The sequence below is a fragment of the Solanum dulcamara genome, chromosome 7 (assembly GCF_947179165.1).
Source record: "Solanum dulcamara chromosome 7, daSolDulc1.2, whole genome shotgun sequence".
NCBI classification, from domain to species: domain Eukaryota; kingdom Viridiplantae; phylum Streptophyta; class Magnoliopsida; order Solanales; family Solanaceae; genus Solanum; species Solanum dulcamara.
The window spans coordinates 59415888-59425511 of NC_077243.1; positions in this window are offsets into that span (position 1 = coordinate 59415888).

The following is a 9624-nucleotide window of genomic DNA, read 5'->3' on the forward strand; positions in this document are numbered from 1 at the left end:
ACAAGGTTGCAATGGATATGATATAATTGAAATAGATTGTCATCGTAACAAGCAAACATAAACCATCCTCAAATTCAACATGAATAGCTGGATTTCAAGAAATACAAAATGGATAGTGTCATCAATGATAACAAATATTCCCCCTTGAGCTACCAAACTAATTCATACTTTAGTTGGGTCTCTCCAAGAATCAACACAAAATGGTGTGATGTGCACTTAATAGGCAACCTTTGTGATTCTATAGCTCGAGTAGCCAGCCCATTATTGTTGTACCTTTTATAGCTAAAGCTTGTCTATATATTTTGTGTTCATGATTTTGTTCAGATTGGTTGGTCTTCTACATATTTTTGTCCCAAATGACAATTATACATGAACATGATGTGATAACGTTAAGATTTATGGAAATACGAGTAATGTAAACCAGAGGATCCCATATGATAATTAGTTGATTTCCACATCAATTATTGCCAAAAAGGTAAGGATAAATTAAAACCAATGTAAACATTTAACACAAGTATCACAATACCTTCTGCATCGAGTATTAAGAGCAGACGTTTGAGTTAGTATATTAAGAAGAGACATTAATAGGGCAGCTCTCCTTCGGTGTGTCAGCTGGAATATGTGATAAAAGTGAAGTGGAGTCACTATACATATATTACTGCATGCCAATAGAGAGTAGCCCTATCAATGTTTCCCTTCTTATCATTCACCAACGATTTTCTTACTCATTTTTCTGCTTCTTGGTCATCACAACAGAGCCTTTCACGTATAGAGAATTCATCCTCAGTCTAAGAGATGGAATAAACCACTCGAGAATCAGCATATCCTATGATTTTTATGCATTAGGGATTGCTTTTTCTAGGGTCAGAAAATGGGGGTAACTTTCTTATCCCTTTACAATTCCATTTTGTGAAATCTCCATTAAAAAAAGATGCTCAAGGCAAGAGATGCAACATTATTTCACCAATGAAGTTTGCCATTAATTTTACTTCAGAATTGTGACTAAGGAGGCAAAGGACCTTCAAACAACATATCCTCTGCATATTCCTCATTTTCCTCTTCTTTCTTTATTTCCATCTACATTATATTTCTATATACCTCGGTTTTGATTTTTGTTCTAGTCTATTCTTTTTATACAGCAATTCGATCTCTCAAATGCCATTCTCGCATATGCTCATAAATATTTAAGATTTCAAATCTTTCAGATGCTAAGAAATCAAGATTGCGTAATTCCTTTCAGATTACTCTAGTGTGTCATCATTTATGCGCATTTACATATCCACTTCTTTAGACATACCAACATTTTTTTCCAGCAAGTTTTTCTTGAGTTCCAACATTTTTTCTTAGAGTTCCAGAACTCCAGCAAATTTCCCTTGCTCTCATGCTCCAGACGAAGATCTAAATAAAGTAGAGAACAATCTCGTTGTGAGCTCTCCTAGCGAAGAACAACGAACAATATCCCTAGACTTTCATCCTGGTTTTAGTTCTTGCAACACCTAGATACAAAAAGAAATTCTAGAGTTTGAACTGATAAATGTTAGTAAACTGCTACATAATTTTCTGGATATATTTCATTTTTTAGCTAGGTGCATTTTGTCCAAATTTTATATTTGCATTAAGAAGAGACAAAATGTTCAGTAGTTTGGAAACTCTCGCTACTCAACATATTCATGGCCTCTAAAAGGGTTGGAATCTTAATTAAAATATAAAAACATATAAGCAAGACTAGAATTCTGGAAATCAAAAGCCACATGAGAAGTAAAAAGAGAGACCTATAAACATATATACAATAGAGACTTAAACCAAAGGATTAAAGAGGAGGAACATAAAGTATATGATGAGGAACATGTTGTTTGACCTAAACTTGAGTCAAATGGCACACTTCAAAAGCATAAAATCAAGCAGCATCTACAAATTAAATTCGAGAACAACACAAGAGGAGGAATCTGATCAATATTTTTTTAAAAGACATTTCACCAAATGGAATATGTGACGGAAAAGAAAAGTTACCACCATTTCTAACCCTAAAAAAAGCAACCCCTTAAGTAAGAAGATACATACATACATATATATATATATACACACATACATGGAACCCAACATAAATTAAATTATAGGTGTAAACAACAAATTTTCGAGCCGAGAAAAATAAATAATCAAGACCGGAAAATTGGAGTAACAAAGTGTAATATTTGATTTCAAAATATAGTGTGTATTACAATCTGTATGTTAATCCTCTGATTTTTCAAATAATATGAAATATCTTGAATTTGATTTAGAGTCAAGGGATTGAACAGCTTGATCTTGAATCTTCGTCTTCAAATTTAGATTTGAATTATTCATCACGAGCACTTGTACGATTATGACGAGTAATAAACATAAACAAGTAACTTGATCTCGAACTTTTTGATATTTGCCTTCATTCTTGATCTTGAACTTGAATTTGATTACTTGAACTATATAGCTTTGTAGAGAATTTGCAGTCTTTGATCCACGAGCTATTTTCTTGCTTATTGTTCTTCAAAAAAAACCTCTCTTAGAATAATGAGGACCCCTATTTATAGTTGTAGGGAGTGGTATGAGGGTGTAATTTGATTGGTTGGTTTGAACTGACCAATCATATTTCTTTAGTGAAGAGGTGTAATTTAATTGGTCAGAATATGTCACATATATACACGTGGCATTATTCTAGTGGCTCATTTAATTTGACTTAGATTTCCACATAACTTTGACACGTGGCATGATTTTAGTGGCTTATTTAATTTGACTTGGATTGCCACATAACTTTGACACGTGGCATGATTTTAGTGGCTTATTTAATTTGACTTGGATTGCCACATAATTTTAGCACATGGCATGATTATAATGGCTCATTTAATTTGACTTGGATTGCCACCTAACTTTGACACATGGTGTGTTTTAGTGGATTATTTATTTGACTTGGATTGCTACATCATTTGAACTATTTTCTTGAATTTAATATAGTCTAAATTAATTTACGAATTTAAATTCAATATAATTCTAATATTTACAATAGGATATGCCGATTCTTAGGGGTTTATTCTGTCTCTTAAACTGAGAAGGAATTCTCTATAAAAACATGAAGGGCTCTGTTGGGATGAATCAATCAATGAGAAAGATGTTTGTTAGTGAATGATAGTAATACATATTCTGAATTTATAAGGGAAATAGTGATAGGATTACACTCTATTGGCATGCAGGCAGAGACGAATTCAAGATTTTGAATTTCTGGGTGCCACACTATTTTGAATAGTAACCTATGGCAAAAACTCTAGCGTAGAGTAAGATAATACTTAAAATTTATTAACTAATTTGCACACAAAATTCAGGCTTGTTCTGTTGGTTTAATTAAGACAAGTATATGTACCCGAGTGTTGCACGAATATTTTGAAATGAATAATTGTTTTAATTTAAAAATAGTTTATATGAATTATTATTGACTATTAGAAGTTCAGGTGCAATCAAGAGAAAATAGCCAAATTCCCTCTAACTTATATTCAGATTCTCAACTACACAGTTGAATTTTACGGGGGTCCTATCACCCACTTAAATTTTTTAAAATTGAAATTATTACACCCTTAAAAAGTCACACTCATATTTATGTTGATCAGTGAAATACACACGCTTGAAAGGTGAAAATTTTATTGAAAACTATTTTTTTTAGTTTTTCCCTTTTTGATTTATCATTATAAAAACATTGTTGAAGGTCAAAAGGTCCAAATTTGTAGATTTGTGTCTTGGATCTTCATGTTTGAATCTTGTTGATTATAATGTTGGTTGCTAGTTGTATAAAGCTAAAAACACTGAGTTAATTGAGTTCATAGCTGATATTTTTGGTTCTGAAGAACGTCGGAACTCCATGAAAATCGACGAGTTTTCATATGATTTTTTTGTATCTATATTCTTGAATTGGGAGCATCTGATTTCGTTGATGGTTTGAATAATTTTGTGTGGCTGAAAATTGAAGCTCAAGGTTGAATTCGTGAAGCACAACTTAAATCACCATTAAAGTTAGTTCAAAAGCTTGAGTTTTAATTTTGACTTGCCATAAACGATCTCCGTTTTGAGTGGGTAATACATCAAAATAATCAAAACGTTGAGAAAAGTTTATATCTAAAATTTGGGGCGATTTGAAGAAGAGTTTAGGTGATTTTGCATCAAATTTTTATAGCAATTGTTCTAAAGAAGATGAAGAACTAGGTTGCATTTTAGTTTTGCAGAAAAATTATCAATTGCTAAATCAGTTGAAGAATATTATTTGAAGGTGAAATTAAGTTTATCCTCTAATTGATTGTTTGAAACTTGAAGAAAGATCTGTAAAACACCGTTGACGAAACTTGAGCTTCAACCCGAGAGAAATCAAATCACAAAATTGCTAGTGATTACTAGAGTTTTCGTGGGTCTATTGGAAATTGAATATAGGATTAGAAATTTTCCTTGTATTGAAAGTTTAATGAAGAAAATCAACTGGGTATCATTGTATTAAGCTTATTCAAACTTAATTTTTTTTTTATTTGAAAGATTTTGGGTCCATATTTCTTGATTGTAGAGAATGGAGTGGAATTTTTATTTATGATTTATGGTGTATAGATTAACATAGTAATTAATGGCAGTGATTTCAAAATGATGAGTTGTGAAGAAATTTGATGGTTGCCATTGATGATCTACTTCTAATTGCTATAAAGAAGAAAATAAATTAAAAGTAGAAACAAATATGGAAAATAGGGGGAAAACTTGAAAATACATATATTTATAAAAAAATATTTAAAATAAAGTTTTAATATTTGTTTTTGAGCTTCACTCTCTCAAAGAGAGTGTAATGCACTGACTTTGCCACCTAAACATTCAGGGAGATAATAATTTCAGTTTTAAAAACTTTAGGGGGTTGATAGGACCCCGTGAAATTTAAATGTGTAGTTGAGAATTCGAATATAGGCTAGGGGGCATTTGGCTATTTTCTCAATCATATATAATTTTTTAATTTTTTATAAGTATAAAAGAATTTAAAAAATCTACAAATTAATTAATAGATAATAATTAAAGATTGAGAAATTTTTGTGGTGCGGACACATGACACTTTTATCTCTCCTATTATATATAGATAGATACGCAAATATATACCCGCACGATGTGTGGATAATATTAAAGAAAGTAATTACGATATATATTATGATTGCACATATATTATACGTCTGTCTATACGGGAAAAAATATTTAAATTAGGTTATCAATGTGTGGTACCTTTCAGTCCATCAAATTTTATATTTTAGCTGTGTTATATTTTAGGGACGAAAAACTGAATAAGAAGATGTAACTCAACTTTAATGATTATTTTAGACATACTTTAAAGTTGAAGAATTATTTGAATAGAAATATTGTTAATTGCGTTACTTCCGAAGGAAATCTAACAACAAATAATATGTAATTAAGGAAAAATCATAATGTATTATTGATCATATTAATTTATTATTATTAGTAAACAATTATATATGTTTTGCATTTAAGATATTTTTCTATTAGAACAATGGCCTACAACATAAGATTATGAAACAAATACGTTGAAATTTTATTAAGAAAAACCTTTATTTTCGATACATCTATTGAACAAAAAGATAAAATAACTAATAGTTAAAAAAAAATTAAAAACGGTTTAAAAATATAAAGTTCATAGATTGTTTAATAGTGAGATATTTCTCCTTTTTCATCATATATAACTACCACCTTCATTTTCAATTTATTTGGCCTATTTTTACTTGGTACAAAAATTAAGAAAATAAAGAAGACTTTCGAATCTTATGACTTTAAATTAATGATATGTTAAATGTACCAAAAATATCATTTAATCTTGTGGTTTTGAACATTTCATGTGAAAAATTAGAACTAAAGACTTGTTAAAATGAGAAATGGTCATTCTTTCTTAAATGGATTGAAAAGGAAAGTAGGTCACACAAATTGTCATAAAGGGAGTAATATTTAAATTTTAAATCTGTTGTAAAACAAAAGGATGCCCATGAGACCCACTTTCATTGTAAATGAATAATATTTTTACTGTAGATGATAGTACTTTCACTGTATATGAATAGTATTATCATTGTATCTCACGCATTTTGTTACTATAGATCGATCATTTTTAATAAATTTTTCCTATAAAAGGCAACGTATTCTGCACTATTAATATACACACAGATCAAAAATCATTTTTCTTCCTTAGCAATATATCAAAATAATTTAATTGTTCAAAATAATTATTTAAGTCTTTATGTTAAAGTTATTGGAGAACATATTAGTTCTCTTGATACTAAACTTGATGAATAAATATTGTTGGTTAAATCAATAAGCAAGAGTCGACCGTCTGATATTGCTTCCACTTCTGAAAGCAAGTCAGTTCTCAATACCCCTACTCATATTCAACGTCCAATAGAAGTAAAAGATTTTAAATCTAAGTCTTGAACTGATTTAGAAGCACTTCTTGATAAGAAGCTAGCAAACTTAAATGCTAAACCTATTGGTATGATAGATAACTTTCCAATTAAAGAAGATATTTCTGAAATTAAACATGTGCGCTCTAAAAGTTATCGAAGCGAAAAAGATACATTTAACCAGCAGGGCAGATATGCTACTAAACCATCTATGTTAACTTATTATTATCCGCGTCCTACTACTTAAGATGTTTTAATTGAGGAAAGAGATTGGATTCAGTCTAATATATCTTATAGCAATGATCAGATCTATGAATGAAATGATCACTAGGCGACCCATTAAGTGGGAAGAAATTAATTTCCCAACTACATGGACTTTGGATTCGGTTATAGCCCCTAATCATGTCACAAATAATTCGACTAACAGTGAGTATTCTCATATAACTCAAAATCCAAATGGTAAGATTTGTATTCAGTTTGCTGATAAATTATCTCTAATTTATAAATCTCCTGTTTATAACATACAATCTTTTCCCGAAAATAGATCTTTGCCTGAGATTCAGCATACTTCTCCTATTACCCCTGAAGCACCTGTTTATGGTCCAGCCAGAAATAGAGTTTTATCTCTACATACTCTAAGTGATACTTTCAGTGAGAAAACAGTAGAAAGAGTCAAAATTGATCCAATTACTCATATTATGCAAGCTACTGATAAATTGTCTGATTTAGACCCCACTTCATCCTAAATGGATTTTGACTCTAATGAAGTCATTGATAGAAATAAAACTTGAATTATGATGACACACCAAATTGATTTTACTCTAGGATCCCTAGCACGTCAGCATATTCAAAAAGAATTTCATCAAGATAAATGAAACAAGTTTAAAACTTGATTTTTTTGATACTTATAGTCAAGATGATTTAAATAATATTTCTCAAGAATTCTACGAATCTTGTACTTTACATAATCAAATTATGTATTTTGTCCCATGGTTTATAACTACCTATTTACCTTTGTATATCAAAGTTTTAGAACAAAGAACTTTTAAAGAAGGTAGGGGTAATATTATCAAATCAATTTAGCCCCTTCATAATCCTTTTATTTTACCTAATAATACAGGTTTGACCTTTTCGAACGTGGTGTTCCCAGATTGATGATAAATTATAAACCTTTAAATAAATTTTTAAAATGGATTAGGTATCCTATTCCAAATAAAAGAGATTTATTATCTAGATTATATAATATCAATATATTTTTAAAATTTGATTTGAAATTAGGTTATTAGCAAATTCAGATTTTTAAAAAATATACTTATAGAACTGTTTTTAATGTTCCTTTTGGGCAATATGAATGGAACGTAATGCCTTTTGGATTAAAAAATGTCCATCTGAATTTTAAAAAATTATGAATGATATCCTTAATCTCTTATTTGGATTTTATCATTGTTTATATTGATGATATTTTGGTATACTCAAAGACTTTTGAAATTCATATCTAGCATCTTGATATTTTCAAAAAGACTTTTGAAACTCATATCAAGCATTTTGAAACTCATATCAAGCATCTTGATACTTATAGAACTGCTTTTAATGTTCCTTTTGAGCAATATGAATGGAACGTAATGTATTTTGGATTAAAAAATGCTCATCTGAATTTCAAAAAATTATGAATGATATCTTTAATTCCTTATTTGGATTTTATCATTGTTTATATTGATGATAATTTGGTATACTCAAAAACTTTTGAAACTCATACCAAACATCTTGATATTTTCAAAAAGATTGTTATACAAAATAGTTTGGTTATATCTAAACCCAAAATGAGTTTATTTCAAACAGATGTTAGATTTCTTGGACATAATATTTTCCAAGGAAAAATAACTCCTATTAAAAATGGTGCATTTAATATACCATCGATGAGCAGTTACAATCTGTAACATTTCTAAAAAAGAATTTTGTTTAGAAGACTCAACAATTATTATTATTATTATTATTATTATTATTATTATTATTATTATTATTATTAGTATTAGTATTAGTATTAGTATTAGTATTATTAGTATTATTATTATTACTATTATTATTATCATTATCATCATTATTATCATTATTATTATCATTATCATTATTATTATTATCATTATCATCATCATTATCATTATCATTATTATCATTATCATTATCATTATCATCATTATCATTATCATTATCATCATTATTATTATTAATATTATTATTATTATCATTATCATCATTATAATTATCATTATCATTATCATCATCATTATTATTATTAATATTATTATTATTATTAATATTATTATTATTATCATCATCATCATCATCATCATCATCATCATCATCAAAAAGAAACTCTAATTTTCTCTAAATAAGTTAACTTCTATCTCAGGTGTTGAAGAAATTTAATTTTAGTTATCTTTGTTATTTCTAAATTAATTTCAATCTCAGTTTTTACCGTGTCAAATTTATTAAAGCTTGAGTTTGTGACACTTGACATTACTAGAAAAAATTATTTATTATGGATTCTTGATGCTGAAATTCACCTTGATGCTAAAGGTCTCGGTGAGACTAGTAAATAAGAAAATAAAGCATCAAGACAAGATAAAGCAAATGCCATTATATTTCTTCGTCATCATCTTCATGAAGGATTAAAAACTGAATATTTAATTATAAAAGATCATCTTGAATTATGGACTAATTTAAAGGATCAATATGACCGCCTAAATATTACGGTGTTACCAAAAGCTCGATATGAGTGGATACACCATCGATTTCAAGATTTTAAAACTGTATCTGAGTATAATTCTGTTATTCACAAACTAAGTTCCCTATTAAAATTATGTGGAGAAACTATCACTGATGATGACTTACTTGATAAAACTTTTTTTATTTTTCACACTTCAAATGTTTTGCTACAACAACAATATCATAAAAAAGGGTTTAAGAAATATACTGAATTATTTACATATCTACTTATGGCTGAGCAAAATAATACTTTGCTGATGAAAAATTATGAAGCCCGTCTCACTGTGTCACGACCCGGGCCTAGGATCTAGACGTGACACGGTGAATGAGACACCCGGAGGTGTCTCACCCGAGCCTTTTAGCATTCGTTAAACATTTTATTGATAATGGCATACGATAACAAGCGAAAAGTAAATAA